The sequence below is a fragment of the Ammodytes marinus genome (genome assembly GCF_949987685.1).
Source record: "Ammodytes marinus genome assembly, chromosome: 5".
NCBI classification, from domain to species: Eukaryota; Metazoa; Chordata; class Actinopteri; order Uranoscopiformes; family Ammodytidae; genus Ammodytes; species Ammodytes marinus.
The window spans coordinates 11,079,665-11,097,822 of record NC_137234.1 but is presented as its reverse complement, the minus strand read 5'-3'; the positions used below and the strand labels follow the sequence as shown (position 1 = coordinate 11,097,822).

The window sequence follows — 18,158 nt, the reverse complement described above, 5'->3', positions numbered from 1 at the left end:
CACACACACACACACAAACACACACGCACACACACACACACACACACACACACACACACACACACACACACACACACACACACACACACACACACACACACACACACACACACACACACATTTTTTTTTTATTATCAAGATTATAGCCCATTCCAAACCCTGATTTATACTCCCTATGCACCCCCCACCATGTCCCATGTGTATTTGGTCTGGGTGGGTGTGTGTGGGGAGGGGGTTACCTTTGCATGAGCCCCCCTGTGGAGATCATTGGGGCTAAATCATATTTACCCTCACCCCTCCCTCTCTCCCTCCTCCTCTGCCAGGCAGATAGATGACAGCCACCTATTCTTCCCTCCAGACAGCGGGGTGTTTGCCGTTCCTCTTATCCACCCCAGAGAGCGGCCTCGTAACAGTGTTATTCAGCAGCAGGATCTTTCTCTATTTGCACTGCCATGTTGTAAGAGGAACAAAAGTGTTTGTCTGAGGGTGTGAATACACCTAGATCTTGGATAACTTGCCCGCAAAAAAACAATATCCTTTTGGTTCCTGTATTATGCTGCTCTATTTGAATGGAACATGTATTTCCTCAGTGTTACAGAATCTCTTTAGCTTGGCTTTTTCCTTTCAATAATATACACCCTCCTGAGATGAAGATTATGTATTTTATTGTATTTTAACAACAATTCCCAACTCAAAGGAGAAAAACACTTTTTTTAAGAAAAAGGCTGAATAACAACAAGCGCCTCAGGGAACAAAGCATCAACAGTCAACTTGATGCTGTGTCACCTTCACAGAAAGTCACTTTCTGATCACGTTTTGAAAGGACTTCTTTGATATGTTTCTCCCCTAATTCATCCAAAGGGCGCTAAGTCCTTCAATTAATTCTACCCTACTCTCTCTCGCACAAAGATTCCTGCATTATTTATGGGCCGCCGCCACAGAAGATTATTATTTGCTGTGTGGTGTTTACATCCGAGATTTAAATCTAATCCCAGGGGATTGAGACGGTCTCATGTTTGGACTGAGACACAAGCCAAGGCATTGTAATTAGTAGTGGTGCCCTTTTGATATCTGCCTGGTGAAAAACAAGCCGACAGTTAACATGCAGGCTGCAGTCGCACTCACACTCGCTTCTCATCTACAACTAGGCTACTGGTGCGCAGTCATGCACATACATTTATCTGCTCAGGTTTTGACATTTCTGTCTCGGAAACTTTTGCCGCTGCCTCAACACAATGGAATGAAATGCATGTTTGTGGCGCTCATAGCAACGGAAAATACAAGTTGAAAAACATGAAATGTGTTGGTTCACTAACTTCACTGTCGACTACTTTTCTTTGAAAGTGGTTCCTATAGCTTCAGCTGCTACTGACATTCAGATATGCTTTTGGTTCTTATTGTTAGAAACATTGTATAATTGTCGATATCCATTGAATAATGTTTACACAACTCAGGGGTATAGAGGATGGCTTTTAGTGGCTTTAAATTCTAAGCAGTGCTTAAAGGGCAAAACAGTCAGTATCTTAAAAAATAGTCCTTATATGATCACAGTCTGACAAGCAGATAGGTCTTAAAACACAGAAGATGTCATATACAACAAAAACAGGCAAGAGGTGAGGCAATGCACAGTAGACCAATATGGCAAAAGGGTGACGTGTTTGGTTGGAGAGTTAAAACTTGGCCTGATGAGTAAAGAGAAGCAGGTGTGTAAACAAGAGATGTGTCAGCTGATGGGTTGGTGCAGGAAACACAATGAGGGCAGCTGGTGGTCAGGTGAGGAATGGCAGGGAGTGAGTGGAGTAAGGGAGTGCAAAACTGGAATAGTCAATGTAAATTGATATAGATGAACCATTACTGATTTATATGAAAGCAGACTTCCAATCAAGACTGCATATTTAGCCTACTTTATGGTTGAGTTTAAGCTGCTCTTATCAACTCTATCAACTGTTAGGGGCATTGTTCACTCTCAGCCTAACACCAAACAGCTGACAGCGTATTTGTGTCAGCAAACAAAGGCCAGCAGAAGACCCAGATATTTGTTTTCTCAGGAATTGGTGGAGACCAAATTTTCTGTCCCCAAACGTGGCACAACATTGAATCAGCTTTCAGCTAACTTATTAACAACAACAACAACAACAACTAATACTACTACTAGCAGTGAATGACACTTACTCAGATATTGTGGATGGCGTGTAGCGAAATGTCCGCCTGTGCCTAAAAATGAATACTGGGGAAGAGAGAGGATGAGTAAAACATGAGAAAAATAAAGCGTGCATTGATATACTAAACTCTAATGATGATTTTGACAGTGGGGGGTAGGCTATTAAAACATTGCATGGTGAGTGCTTGAACTTTCCCTGATAAGAGAAGGCTTTGATTTCAAAAAGCTCCACTCAAATGTTCATATCATATTACAAAGTAAATGAGCTACAAAATAAGTAATTTAATCTGTAATGGGCTAGCTAAATGCACCCCTTAAATGTTAATGAGGACTAGCCAGTCAAAGTCACATAGCCTATACTGAGAAACATGTGGGTCATTTAAGTTATTTTAATGTTTGAAAATGAAAGGTGTTATAACTTATAAGCAAAACTTTAAAAAAAAATGTTCCTCAGGTCATTCTCATGGTGTCGAACCTTTGGTGGAGGTCAGGAGGGGCTCGGTCTCCACCACGGACCTATTACAAGAGGGAGCTACGGTGTGGAACAAGGAAGTCTAGCGCCCCCTAAGTTGACAGTCATAACCCTTCATCCAATCCGCGGGGACAGGACCGCTGCTCTGTCAGTTTCTTTCCCCGCTCTTGAGCGCCCGGCGATGCGGTGCTGAGCAGGTGCGAGCCTCGTGAAGGACACACGGACCCGACGCGTTTTGCCCGCTACTGAAGGTAAGGACACTGCAGAGCACCGGGCTAAACTGAATTCTTAACATTATTCCCACATAGAAGCCTGGGGCTGCATTTTGACAGCTGGCAAATCAGCGTTGTTTACAACAGACTGAGTGGGATGCGCGGATGGGATGGAGCTTATATGCAGCCCCCCGCAATGCAGGATTTGTTAACGATTTTGTCGGGGACCAAGCATTTGTATTTTGCATTTTCGTGTTGTGCCTAAAGAAGCATAGCAATAATAGGCTACCGTGTGAGTCATATCGGACTTATCGTGGGGTGGTGGTGGAGGAGAGTATGCTGTTACATGATGTGCTGCACATCCTGGCTGGCATGCGCTTCCCTCCCCAAAAAATTGTCGATGCACAGAGCAGATGTAAGGATGTTGTGATATGGTACATATGGCCCGATATAGGCTACATAAAGTAATAAGCATGAGTGTTGAAATCAGCATGTTTTAGACCACGCTAGAGGCCACAGCCTGATAGCGCCGCACATACCGATGATTCAAACTGCTGCCTGCCTGCCTTATGGGCAAGAGATTAAGGAGCAACCCGACGACTGTAAACACTTTCATCTTCTGGGGTGGGACTCAAACGAATGTCCCGGTGTTAGGGTCGCTATTGATTGAGGCACATATTTGGTCCCCTGTCATCTTTATAGACAGATTGAGCCGTATAGTGCAGTGCAGGGTTGTTCTGTCAGGATTTCAGGTGCTGGAGAAGGTGTCATGGGCGCGTCCTGACTCACCAGAGATAAGCTTCAGTGGAGAGAAAGTGTTCATGCTACGTGTTGCCTGAGCCAGCTCCAGTGACTCGCAGGAGATGTCCATATGGGGCTCCTCATCATTGTGAAGTGATGACAATTAAAACATATTTTGAGTTAGAATATTGTGTTTGTGTTCTGCATCTATCAGAATCAGAAATCAGATTCAGAAATACTTTATTGATCCCCCGGGGAAAATTCAGTAGCATATATGGGAGTCATAGATTAAAACAAATTGATCAATCAATAAAAATGACCTAACAGCTGTTAACCTATCAAGGTTCATAAAAAACTAGCATACATCGTAAAGTTTTTCTGCAACTCCATGTTTGCCTATATGGCCACTCTACAGGTAATATTAAGATAACGTATGGTTATAGTTTTCAAATTGTTGCTCAATAATGGCTTGTGTGCATGGCCTTGAGCGCAGCTCCCGGCAACAGACAGCAGAGTATCCTTTAAGCCACTATAACTTTCCATCATGCTCTTAACAGCTTGTTATTGTGATTCACAGTGTAATCAATAACACCCAACCAGAAAGAAATGCAATTATTATATATATACTGTAGGCTATATTTTTTAGTTTAGAGTTGAAAGGGAGATTATTGTGTTCTGTTGAAGAAGTCTTTTCTCGGTTCAGGCTTCTTTATTCACACATTCATTAGGACGGAAAAGAGTGTATCCCTGATTCTGCTGAAAGGACCTCAGGCCCCTTTACAGTTTATACTGTGAGTATTAACCAGTCATCACCCTACGATTTCGCAATGGATATTTCACATTTGTTTATTTTCCACAGGAAATTCTATTTAGCATCTGATGCCAGGTGTTCTTTCTCTTGCTTTTCTCCCTGTAACCTGGGGGTCCTGCAGGCTCCTCACACAGGATACACAGTTACACAAACTTATAAAAGACACATAAATGCAAAGTGCCTTAGTAGCCTATTGTTATTGTGCATGACTATCGTACTTCATATTATTTGTACAGAAGGTCTGGAATCGCTCAATTGACAAATCTTCCCTCACTTGAAAACAGGTGTCTGTTGAAGTTTAAAACTATTGGATCTGCCCAGTGCCACTCTGGATGTGCCAACCAATCGTATAACATTTGGTTGTGACGTATGTCATGCGCCGGCTTCTGAGCCACTCTTTCTGTTCGCTGATTGGACTGGCAGAAATCTGGATGGATAGAACCGGATAGAACCCACTAATATACCGCACACCCAGACTGACTACTGAAGGGAAATGAAAATTGAGCGGAAGGATGTAGGCGGGCGGTGTCAGGCTAGTCCTGACTGAGTCAGAGCCATAAATGTGGCACAAAATGTCACATGGATTCCGAAGCCGTCTGTCACGTGTGAAGCACTTTAGGTATCTCCTTGTAAGCCTGACAGTTGCTAATGCACAGTGTGCACCCTGAGGACAGTCCCATTCCTTCATGCTAGGTGAATGCATTTACTCTGCTGCTCAGAAGTAGGCTACTATCCTACTGCGTTCAAAGGCACCACCTTATATTCTTCCAATGCCTGACAACTAAAATTTGTCTGATCGTTGAGTTTTGATTTTTGTAATAAGTTGTTCCCCTGCCGCCGGCACATTGGCAGCAGTGGCTTGCATGACGGCCGGGGAACTTTTTACATAACACTGTAATACCCTGCAAGATATTGCTGTTCTGTGATGCATTTCAGCCTCAGCCTCCATTAGCGTCACAGTCAAATGACTCAACATAACTGTACACTTACTTCTCTTTTGGTTTGAAGCTTCAGTCACACATATCTGTCATGTATTAAAGTAGACAGGCTAACTGCACCGGAAGCAAACATGGAGCTGTCTTCAACCTTCCCATTTCCAACTCACTTCAGCCAGCTTGTTAATTATGAGTTAAATAGCTTTTTACTCATCTGGCATACTGTATGAATTTATACCGAAAATCATTTTTTTGTTATTGAGCAGGACACTATTTTTTCAGTTTCCTAATTTCCTTTAAAGGTGGAGTCAGTGATTCTGTAGTATGCTTGTTGAGACTATCAGTTTTTTGACAAAATCAGTGAATATCTCCACCCGATCCCGCTACCTTTATGAACTGTGTACACGCTGAAAAAAAATCCAGTGTTAATACACAGCCTAGCTCTGTAAACTGGTATTTATACAAAGGGGGGTCTACTGTCTTAGCTTACAATATTCCCATTTACAGAGCCTATAGGCTGTGTATTAACGCTGCATGTTTTTTCAAGACACACAGCATACTTACAGGTAGTAGATTGTGATACTCAAAGTTGATCCCTGGATGTTTGCCATCCCAGAGCCAAGTTATTTTAGAGGCTATTTAAGAGATTAGATTTGTATCAAGATGTCCTTCTGAGCTTGGGGTGACACATTCTTGGGCAGAGTATCAAAGCATTAGTTGAAGAGAAGAAGAGAGATTTTGCGTGTGATTTTGAAAAGACTCTCTAGTCTAAACTGATTGGCAGCGTTGGCATTTGGAAGCAACAGGGCCTGTTTGTTAGGCGCTGTTTTTTCTGTCATACTGCATGCAGCGTCAGTCATGCTGGTCGTGGTAATACGTTGAGTGGGCTTGTTTTATTGTTAAAGTGAATGTCTAGGAGAAGATATATAGCGAAGTGAGACAGCCTATGCACAACGTGGACATTTATGTGCAGAAACACGCAGGCAGCACACACACACACACACACACACACACACACACACACACACACACACACACACACACACACACACACACACACACACACACACACACACACACCATGCTTTTTTATTGCTGCAACTGTCTTCACTGCTGGTAGTGCTTCTCCCTCTCCTGCTGACAAAACATGCTATGCTCTCGACTTGATGCTTCCTTTAGATGGCTCAGCAATTTACACACCGGCAATCAATAGCGAGAGCCACTAATGGTACGGCAGCGAGGCAGAGACATGACGTCTTCTGTGTTTGCCTGGAGACAGACCGCTCTTCTGTTCATGCCTGTGGAGGAGAAAGGGCCTCAGTCCCCCATCTGCCATCTCTGGCTGTCTGTATGCAGTTTGCACTCAGCCTGCCATTGATTCTCCCACTGTCAAATGCACCAAGTTCTCTGCATGCCCATGAAGCTATACATCTTATGTGAAGAGACTGCGCTAAAGGGGGAACAAACTCCTTGGCACAGTAGACATTTGTACCCCACTTGTTGATTATCCATCTAATCAGTGCGATTTCTTGACATAACTGTAATTGTGGTAATTTCATTTGCTTTAAGATATTAAAATGTTGATATTAGTATTTTGTAAAACGGATTTACTTGTTTTTGTTTTGGAAAGCCAATAGGTAGAAATATAGAGCCATGCAGGTTAGAGCTGAAACGATTATTCAAAGATTGAAATGTATTTTGCCTTTATTTAAGAAAACAATTGCTATTTCTAGCTTCTCAGTTGTAATACATTGCTGATTTTCCCCTGTGATATGACGGTAAATTTAACTGTGACATTTTATAGCTCTAAATGATTCCTGCATAAAGTAACTGGCAGATTAATGGTCAATAAAAGTAATACATTTTTGACGCCTTAATGCCGCTGCCAACATTAGTAGCTAGCTATATCTTACATTGTTTACATATGTATAGGATTGCCCTCTCAAGTTATTGAGTTTGTTTGTTGGAATAGGGTTTTGTTGCCTGGGCGGATGTTCTATTTCTGGGGACAACTGCTGCATACTTGAATCCATAATGATCTCAAATAGTCGCTCCTAGCACTTCAGTTGGCTGGTTACTTTTTATGGCAGGCCGGAAATGAATAATTATTAAGCCACAGAGTTGTAAAAGTGTGTGTGTGTGTGTGTGTGTGTGTGTGTGTGTGTGTGTCTGTCTGTGTGTGTGTGTGCAAGAATTCATGACAAGTACGTAAGTGTGTGACTCATTTCATTCTTCAGCAGTCCATGATTTGTATCCGCCTTCAAAAATGGCCTTTGTGTGATTGGTTGATTTATACAAGTTTATGCAATGCTGATGATAAAAATAGATTTATTTGATACCTACTGCTGTTTTGTCTATTTGTAGCATTAAAGCATGCTGGAGAAAGATGTTGTTAATTTACTGACAGCCTCTAACCCTAACAAAAAAGATTCTAATGATATGGCCTAGTTGTAAATAAAAACATCAATGACAAATGTAGCCGAAGAGATAACTTAAAGTGTACCTTTTTCATGGAACATTTTTATCTGCTCCCCTCCTCTTTATCAGTGTGATTTTGTTTGTTGATAAAATGCCGCCGCGCAGTGACTCATGTTGTCTGTCTGTCTGTCTGTCTGTCTGTCTGTCTGTCTGTCTGCCAAAAGTGATGTCTCATTCCAAATCAGTTTTATCAGTTTTATTCCATTAAGATTATCTGGTCCGGACAGGCAGGTACTGTTCGGAAATACCCTGGTATCTCCCACTGGCACTCATAGGGCAAATAGAATGTCATTGATCAATGTCATCAGAGTGTTAGCATGAGGCCAGCAAATGTTTTATATTCAGTGATAGGGATTTGACATTGGTATGCTGTGGCTAATGAAGCATCAACATCATCATTTGAAGATTTATTTATTAAGAATTTCCTGATGAACTGAATGAACAAATGTATTGGTTTCCAGATTTCTCATCTTAGTGTTTGATGATTTGATTTGACATGTTAAGTTTCAGTTGATGACTTTGTTGAAGTTGTTGTTTTTTGGCTGCATTTAAGAACAACTCAAATCTGTAACTAGGTTACATTTTACACAAGATTTCACTTCACTTTCCTCTGATTCGCCGCTCGGTTTCCTCTGAGATATTTTTAGACGGTACAATCAAAGTAAATCTTTTGGGACTTATGTGGACTCAATTAGAAGGAGATTACAAATGTGTGCCCTTCGCCTGCTAATTTCGGTTATCAGCCTTTTCATTTTTATCCACTTATATTTGACTCCAGTTATCATGTCAGCACAGCATTATTTCTTATTTTGTTTTTGCTTATTAGTAGGGCAAATTAAACCTAGCTTTACTGCGACGCATTTAATTGTCACATTATATCAAGAGTTGTTTGCCCATCAATCACCTAATTACATTCTGGCTATTGTTGTTAAAAAGTACTGAGCAGATAAGAAGAAAAGAAGAAGTCAATTTGAAGCATCTTAACGTGAACGGGTCTTAATTAAACTTCTCTGCAGAGTGTCGGCTTACCTCTTGTGAATTTGTGAACATTTTCACTGAGCAGAAGTATTGTGTTACACACAGTGGACTGACTCCACCTCACATGGGAGTCTTGAGCCATCTGTTTGTGCATCTCTGTAGTCGGATGCAGTCAGATGCATTGTTTACAGGGCTGTTGAGAAGCTGTGCACTCAGACAACACTATGCTATTTTGGTCCCGTAAGAAATGAGATGACTTTTTCGATTTCATGCTCTTTGAAAATCAGTGGGGTGTGTACGATTCATTCCCCGGGATTTCAGCCAACAGTGCAATGGAGAGAGAACTAAAGTTGTCAACAAGTAAACTCTATTTTTGTTCCTCTCATGGCATTTCAAAGTGTGTTTTGAAGTCCAAATTATGAGCAAGTCAGTTAGATGAAGTTAATAGCTGTTGTATTGAGTAGAGGTGCTGGATGATTAAAGCTTTCATTTTACCTACACAAATATATCCCCCAAGGTATTTAGCACCTTTCTAACAATCACATTATCACATGTATCCTTCATTATTGGTGTTTTCCGTTATGGACTGCCTTGTTTTCAATTCTAATCCCATTTAATCTGTGTTTATCATGGGATTGTGATAGTAAACTGTAGTTCAACGGCTTGCGCTGTTATCATAAAGTGTCAGGGATAAAGAACAAGCTGCAGGGAACTGTCCAATTAGATGCAAAAGCGTCTTCCTTGATGCTGCCAAGCCACTCACTCTAGGGGCCTTTGAGCAAGGCCTGTTGCTATGGTGCTGGGAACATGTGTGGAAGACACAACTTCATCTATGTTAATTCAACATGCAAGTCTCCCAAGCATAACCAAACGGCCGTACTTCTACCATCCGTGTATACTATTATACTATTCTACCATAACATGTATGTTGAAGGGTTTTCTTGCTAACCCAACATACTGTAAGTTGCATCAGAGTGATGATGCATGCTGTATATTGCTGACAGCTCAGCCCTGTTACCAGGAAAGCAGACTAAAGTGGAGTCATGACCTTCCTGCCTGTTGTGTGTTGAAATAAAGAGACTGTGGGGGTCAAATGGGTATCCTATACACTAATCAGAAACGTCCTTGGTGAGTAGTCCACCAGTTCTTTAGCTCACTGACCCCTAGACTTCTGTGGGAGGGTCTGTATGGGTGAGAAGAAGTGTATGGATTGAAGGCTAATCTTGGAGAGAGCCCTAAGGCGAAGGCCTCCCGCCACGTGGAGCGAATACTGATGGAGCCGAGCTCCTGGGAAGCCTCATTATACATTTAGGGGCGTCCTGTTTACCCTCTCCCTGGACAGCTGGACAGCTAAATTGTTTGTGGATCAATAGTTTAGTTTCCTACTGGCTCCACAGAGTGAGTGAAGTGCATTTAAAACCCAAGAAATCCCATTATGCCTGGCAGAGAGGGAAGCATAGCACTAGGGGCCTCAGCAAGAGCTATTGCTATGGCCATTATTCAATCTCCCTCTCTTGTTTACCTGCAGTGCTTCTGCTGAGACCACCCATACTCATTTTACACTCACGTTATCGGATTTTATTTTCGATTTTCATGCTACACTGCTTCATCCATTAATATCCTATGATACTCCCATCCAGTGATATGTTTTAAGATAATGCCATATTCACTGTATTTTTAGTCATTCATGGATGGATGGATTCATTTGATGAAACAATACGGTGAAGGCTGACATTCATTGGACTTCTTGGACTCCTCTGCAGTTTCGATTGAGAGTCATAAGGTTGTGTTTTTCTCCCCTACAGATCAGCTGATTGTATATTAATGCCTTCTATGAGCAGAGCCTGGCTGTAGCCTGGCTGTATTGATTCAACACTTATTTAGAAAGCCTGTTGTTTTTCACTCCAGCTCTTTGGCTATGCAATAGGCAGAGAGAGAAAAGGGGTAGAGAGAGAAGGAATGGGGAGGTGGGGTACAAGGGTGTAATGAAAAACAGACTAAGAACAAAACATTCAAAGCTCTCTCTTCATTCTTTAAATCAGTGAAACCAGAAATAAAAGCTGTGGCTGGTGCAGGCTTTGGGCTGGGGCCCGCTGCTGTCCTCTCCTTGCTCTTCTCTTGCCCGGGCTGCCGGTGCATTTGTGTATTTTGCTGGTCAGCCTCCGAGCTCCGGGGCCCAAGGCTGCATCTCCCCATGAAGAGCCCATTGATGTGGACAGCATTAGCATTCGGTGTGGGCGAGCACCACAAACAGGTTGGTTTCCCGTTTCACACTAACAAACCTGCTCCCTCTGGATTATCTCAAAGGGTCTTAAATCAACCCTTGTGTTGCATAGCTAATGAGTGTGGACAAAACAGGTCAAACAATGCTTATGTAGCCCTCCTCACTCCAAGCAGTCTACTCTTCTTGTATAAGGGCTATGCCCCGCCAACTGCCACGTCATGGCAACACTTTTTTAGCTGAAGTGACGCTGTCACATGTGTCTCACACACTCACAAGGTGATGTAACCACCTGCGTCATGTTTTCTGTGAGGGCTAGCTGGACAATACACCAGCACTAATAGCTTCCGACAAACTACCCTAAAACGTCCCCCAACAAAAGTTGTTGTTGTTTTTTCAGTTGGAATCATAATACAGATCTGAACCCAGCGTTCTGGGCAAATCTTGCTGACTTGTGCATGACACTTGTGAACTAATTATGCAGCAGATTATTTTCCTTGGCTGAGTTTGTAGCTGCAGGAGCTTCACTTGCAATCTGCTAGTTCATGGCGCCCACTTTATTCTCACGATTTTACTCAGCAACAGCAAATTGCCCCCCGAGAAGAAGCGGCTTATATTACCAAATGAAATATAACACATGCGATCTTTGTTTTTACCCTCTCTGTGTTGTTATTATTTTGAGTCAAGACTACTGCTGGAGAAAGTCATCCTGATTCTGAGAGAGAAAGAGAGAGAGAGAGCGAGAGAGAGAGAGAGAGAGAGAGAGAGGCAGGGTAGGGAAATCCAGCTTCCTAATTACACATCCTTTTTAGTCTACCATTAGACATTTCAGCATTACAGTAAACAGACAGATAATGAAGAAGCGGGTGAAGTTAGGACCCTAATTATTCTCGTTACTAGCCGTCTAGACTGAGGGAGGTGCCAGAAATCCCGACATAATTTCCCTGCCTGACTGAGAACATTTCTGACATTATTCCATGGAGAAAAGTAAGTAAGCCATGCATGCATATTAATAGAGTATTGGTTCAGAGATCAGTAGGGCTTGATGGTGGACAGCCTCCATACTGTGTGTGTGAGCCTAGTTGTGAAATATGTCAGTATAGTAGTGTAGCGGCCAGTGTCACCGGTTGGATTATTCATGAGAAAGGTGTAATGGCAGTGAATGAAGGAAAGGGCATCCAGAGGTGAATGTGACTGGGAGGAAGAGCAGCAAAACCTTTTTTTCACCCCCGTTGTCTTTTCACACATAAACATAAACATACTCACACACACACACACACACACACACACACACACACACACACACACACACACACACACACACACACACACACACACACACACACACACACACACACACACACACACAAGCACACACCAACCCACACACACACGCCTTTTCAGTACTATGACTCTTATCTGCAACACACAGCTCCACTCATGCTGCACACAGAGGGCAATAATGTGTGGAGGACAGACAGAGTGAAGGACACAGTGTCACAGTCAGAAAGCACACATGCAGCCCCCCTGCACACACACACACACACACACACACACACACACACACACACACACACACACACACACACACACACACACACACACACACACACACACACGCGCACAATAGCAAGGGGAGGGGGTTGCACTTTTCTTAATTCCCCTGCAAACTGAGGACAAGCCACTCACTGCTCTTCTCTGTGACTGCAGGGGGATGGAGCCTACTGTATGTTTTGAGAGACTGCTGGAGAACCTACTTCATATTGACCCATCGGCAATCAGTTTATGATTTGACTCTGGTACAATGCAATATAAAGGTTAAAAAATAAATAAATGACTGCAACTAACTGTACATAAGGTAAATAATGTTGAATCATATTTCCCATTAGAGGTTTTTCAAACAAAACACCAAACTGAGAATATTATCATGGATTCAATATCAGAGATAAGTAAGAAATCGTAACACTTTGTAATGAAAAGAATAGTTTGACATTTTAGGAAATTGTGTCTGTACTTTTAAGGAGAAGATGATACATAACTGACAAAAAAATATGTTAAATTTACTGTTTTTTTATGGACTTTTTATTGAGTGTTTTTCGTCACCACAAAGTTTCCAGGTAACCTGTATAAAGAGGCCAAATCACCTTTCGACAGAGGCAGGCCAGCTGCCGTCTCCCAGCTCCAGCTTCATTTTTAATGGGCAGAAATTACATTTATATTGATGTTCTATTCAGGGGTAAAATGTCTACTTCTTAATTTAAAAGGTTTAATGATTAAAAGTTATTCAATTATTCTTTCTATTTTTTTGGGTAAGTCTGTGAAAATAAGATCGGCTTAAAACAATATTAAACTGTAACTTCTTTGTTAGGTGTCTTAAAGCAGAGTAAATTATACAACATTAGGCAGCAAGAGTCATGAAAATAAATACTTGAAAAATCTTTATAACCCCAATGCCCTGTGCTGTAGTTTTACTTGAAGCTATAGTGCGTAACTTCTGTTGCCCCAATGAGTAATGCTGAGTAATAACAACAACACTGTCTACATCTACATGAGGTAAGCCTTCGGTGACTTTGCTTGTTTTTTTCATGTATGTCCAGGTTTTATCTTAGCAGTAGAATCAATAACTAAAACATGTTGTGGACGTTTATTGGCATTTTTCTGAGCTCTTGTGCCACTGTCTGGCGGCGAAACCAGTTTGTAAACGTTGAAATACAGAGAGAATTGTGTGGTGCTAATAAGCTTAATCAACTTTGTGTCAACCTATGGCGATGGCTTGAATGCAACCGACATTCAAGCATATGAAATAGTTATGCACTATAGCTTTAAACACTGGCATGAATAAAACCCTGCACAATGTAGGCGAAAGGGCCCTGCGAGTATACTCTTAGGGCACTCAAGCAAAAGTATCTGTGTGTAGCATAACATATGAAAGGTCTCTTAACCTAGTTTATTTTTCTTGCTGCTACTGGAGGAAGTAGCTGTAGTGTAGACCATGCGTGGGTTGTTATCTGAGCCTTGTCTTTATCAGCAATTGGACGGTGCACAAACAGCTTCATAACACAGAAGACAGGGTTTTTCTAAAGGAAGTGACAATCTTATGATCTGAATGCCAGAAAGCTGCTACACATCTGCACCTCCAAGTAAGTCATGATGTGCCAATTTGTGTCTTTGAAGATTACTGTTTTTGGAAGACACACATGACTTTTGTCTTATCATAGCCGCAGCGTTGTCTACACAGTCGGTTAATCGCTGCTATAAACACTCTTTTTTTAAACACGTTTTCCCTCTGTCTTTCTCTGTTGCTTAAGTGGGCACCTGTTCTGAGTTATGGGCCTTGATCACATGGTGTGAATTGGACCAAGAGGCACCAGATGACTCAGGTCTTTTGCACAGGCTGTGCTCATTGTCAGTCGGCACACACACACGACTTTCCAACAGGCCGTCTGACTGTGTCCATGTGCTCAAGAATAAGCACAGGTTTACTGGGGTCTGTTTCCATGGACACTGTGTTCCGGACATGATGGTGGAGGGCCTGGTCCGTAAAACAGTGTTTATACACTCTGCAAAGATCCTTGCATGCAAAAATGAGCTGTATTTTTTTTGTTATTAATACAAAGGAAACTACCAACAGAGAAATAGTAAATTGGATAATTGGTTCACATGGTATAAAATAGATCAACAAATAATAGCTTGTCATACTCAGGTTTTGGATAGTGTTTTAATAGCAGTTTATCAAGCTAGGCAGGATTACTTACAGTGCCAAATAACAGGGCAGTAATATTTTACACATAAATGCACCCATTGAGAGAAAACCGTGGAACTTGCTGTGGCCCGAGAAGTCGAGGAAGACTTCCTGATGGGGAGGCATGAATATGCATGGCGCTGCACATAAAAGCACTGGCACAGACTAATACAGTATGGCAGTCACTGGATTCACAGAGCGCCCATTGTCTCCAGCACTTTCAACCATGGAGGAGGTGTCTGAGCCTCTTGTTTAAAGCGATTCAGTGCCACTTCAGAAATCTTAGACAGAGAAATATCTAATGTCTAGTCTAGCTTTGAATCTTATACATGTGTTTCCTCGCTCACAACCCTAATAACATATTTATCAGTAAGATCATTGCGTGTTTACATTCCCCTACATAACTTTGAATTATGGCGTTTGATTTTGGATTCATTGCGTGTGCTTTGGTTTGAATTGTTAAGTGATATCAAAGTAAACAACTTAGCTGGTGCGCCGCAGATCCCTAAAATGGCCACAAGCCACTATTTTGTGGTCCAGAAAGATTTAGAGTCTATAAGTGGCAGGGGATTTCTGTCTCATATTTCTTGTTTCTTGGAATAATCTGTCTTCCATCTACATCTTCCTCGGAGAGAAATTTGGCAACAAGACATTTTCCAAGCAAACAAATCTCTGCAGAGCATCCCGTCAGCTTTTGAAGGCTGTAAATCGCACAACGCTGCCCCCTGACATTACAGCTGCTGTTGCGTCTAAGCTACAGGGGCATTGGGAGTTAACAGCCACAATTGGTTCAACAAATTAAATTGTCATTCCCAAAGCTTCAGCACGTCCAGAGCATGCATCAGTCTGCTGTCCCCGTCGGCCTTTAGCAATGACTTCTGTTTTCATCCATTTCTCTACAGTCAGTCTGTATGCAGCTATGAGGTTTGATATAAGAATGTGAGTGAAGCTGTTGCTACAGGGACACATTCTGTTTAGAAAATGAAAAAAATAAACAGAATGGGCTGTTGGGCGGATTGGGATACATTGTTTTTGTACAAACGTACAGCAATGCACTTCTGATTGGGGAGGAAACCTAAGAGACACGCAATAAACTATATATGAAGTTCATAATCTGAGTACCGGTAGTCAAATTTAAGGCACTTGCTGATAGTAGCAATTTGAGATCTTAGTGTAATTACTGTGAATATAAACGACTAAATTGCCTCAATGCACGAAAGCCAATCTAGTTACAACATAAGAGTCTGAGCAGACTCCAGTAAAAACAGAGAGCTTCTCATAACGAGGAAGTGATTGAAAGGCAAATAATATAATAAAAGGTCCAGGGTGTTTTCCTGTCCAGTAAAAAAGAAAAAGGAGAGAAGAAGTAAGGTGCCATGCAGGGATGCAGTAGTGCAGCATATGCATGGGTACAAGCTGTATTTTCTGTTCAAAATGTCAGGAAAAAGAAGGGCCAAAAAAGAAGTAAAAAATGCTGATTGATTTGATGCATCCATAGTGTTATAAAATAAATAAATGAATACATGCAAAATGAATGAATGAATGAATGAATGCATTATAAATGTGAAATTGAGATTTTTCCTCAGACAACAATTGTACCATCAAAATCTATAATTGTTGGAAAAATCCCCCATTCTTTTTACCCTAGGGATGCAACTCCCATTGTGGCAGAAGCTACATAGGCTAAAGGATAATGGTAATTCTGGTGATGCTCTGAATTGCTTTCATTGTCAACAAAACCAATATAGTGAACATATAAAGCCATAAATTGGTCTTACTAATAAGAGGTTTTGTCATAGCTTATTCCTCTGTTCCATAGATTCCAATTGTTGTAAAAAAAAAACTATTAGAAACACATAATTGAGCCACACCATTGTGCTGGCTCATATGTTCCTTCATTACCATACACATAGTTACTGTAGCTTTTTTTGAATCCATGCCACATACAGTGTGTTGGTGCAGTCATTACTCACTAGCTCACCAAATCCTCAGCTGAAAAGCACCGAGCGAATGTATTATTAAGTCCTGTTTATGTAAATATTGCCACAAACTTCTTATATAAAACTACAGAATAAGACTAGGCTTACACTTTAAGTGGGATTCATCTGTGTGAAAGACTGTGAGAAACATAGGCATCAACAACAGGGCTGGTATTGATTGATTGTATCAGTGATACCGAAGTATCAGCACCGTATTAACAAACCTACGCTGTGCGATTGATCTTTCCCGACTCGGATTTACCTGACCAGACAAACATCGATTAATCTTCCGGTGGATTCCGTTTCTCAGGCATTGCTCTGTCTGTGTCCTTAGACATGAGCAATTTGATAAATAAACGTTAGGGATCGAATGGCTTCTCACCAATGCCCACAACGATGTCGCTATGTCTCAATATAGACTTAAACTTGTATCGTATGATTTTTCCTTTATCAAAGCATATACATTGAGCAGTTTGTGGATGAGAGGATTGTTTGGTTTGTCTGTGTGTCAAACCACTGTGGAGGGAAGGTAATGAATGATTACAGCCATAATGCACACACTGTGTGTAGTCACTGTATGTTCGCTAATAGTCCCCTCTTCAAGACTCCTCCGCTGAAAATATTCTTCTCATCTGCAGTCTGCTCAAACAGTGTTCTGAGCGGACTGGGATAATGAGAACCGAATAGATCTGAGGTAAAATGTTGCTTGGGAAGAGGAAACAGAGGGAGTGAGCAGTTTGCTGGTAATGGACACTTTCTATGATAAGGCCTAATGCTTTGATGTAAAACAGTCATTAACAACAGCTTGTTGTTCTGCGTTTAGTTCTCTATTGTTAGAGACGTTTTGAGGTCTTTGTAATGAGAGTGAGTGAGAGAGAGAGAGAGAGAGAGAGAGAGAGAGAGAGAGAGAGAGAGAGAGTGAGAGAGAGAGGGGGTGGGGGGGAGGAGAGTGTCACATCTCCAGGACAGTGGGGGGACACAAACATGGGCCCTGGATTCTGTGCCTCTGTGACCTTGTTTGCTAATTAAGTGTCAGACCTATTTTTCCACTCCAGAAAAAAAGCTCATATCTTAAGGCTGAGATTGCCAGAAGGCGATGTGAACACTCATTTACGCTGCCATTAGCCGGATCGTCAGGGTCTCTCTGTCATTGTGTGTGTGTGTATCATGTGCATGTGAACAAAAAGTCAGATGAATCATTTGAGATGCTTCAGCATGGGTGGCCCTTTTTCTCATTAATACTGCATAGAGCAAGACGTTACACCACAGTTTAATGCTACAAAAATGTCACTGTTACTGTCACACAAGTATTTGCTCCAGTGATCCACTTCACACAGCCTCCGTTCTGTGAATCCTTAAACCAAAATAAACCTTGACACATGGCAGAAAAAGTCATAATGCATGGATAAGCCGTGAATCAATATTCGG

General features: G+C 41.7%; 1 protein-coding gene across 2 annotated transcripts in view; it reads left to right on the top strand.

Annotated features, from left to right (window-relative positions):
• Window positions 1-2,765: 2,765 nt before the first annotated feature.
• The window catches only part of cntn1a (contactin 1a), a 65,199-nt gene continuing 49,806 nt past the window's right edge, over window positions 2,766-18,158 (top strand). The window contains exon 1 of one of the 2 annotated variants that reach the window (XM_080027090.1): window positions 2,766-2,884. The gene's annotated coding sequence lies outside the window, so the exon portion shown is untranslated. Of the gene's footprint in view, window positions 2,885-11,871; window positions 11,997-18,158 lie in introns of those variants that run through there. The other variant, XM_080027092.1, reaches the window with a different exon arrangement.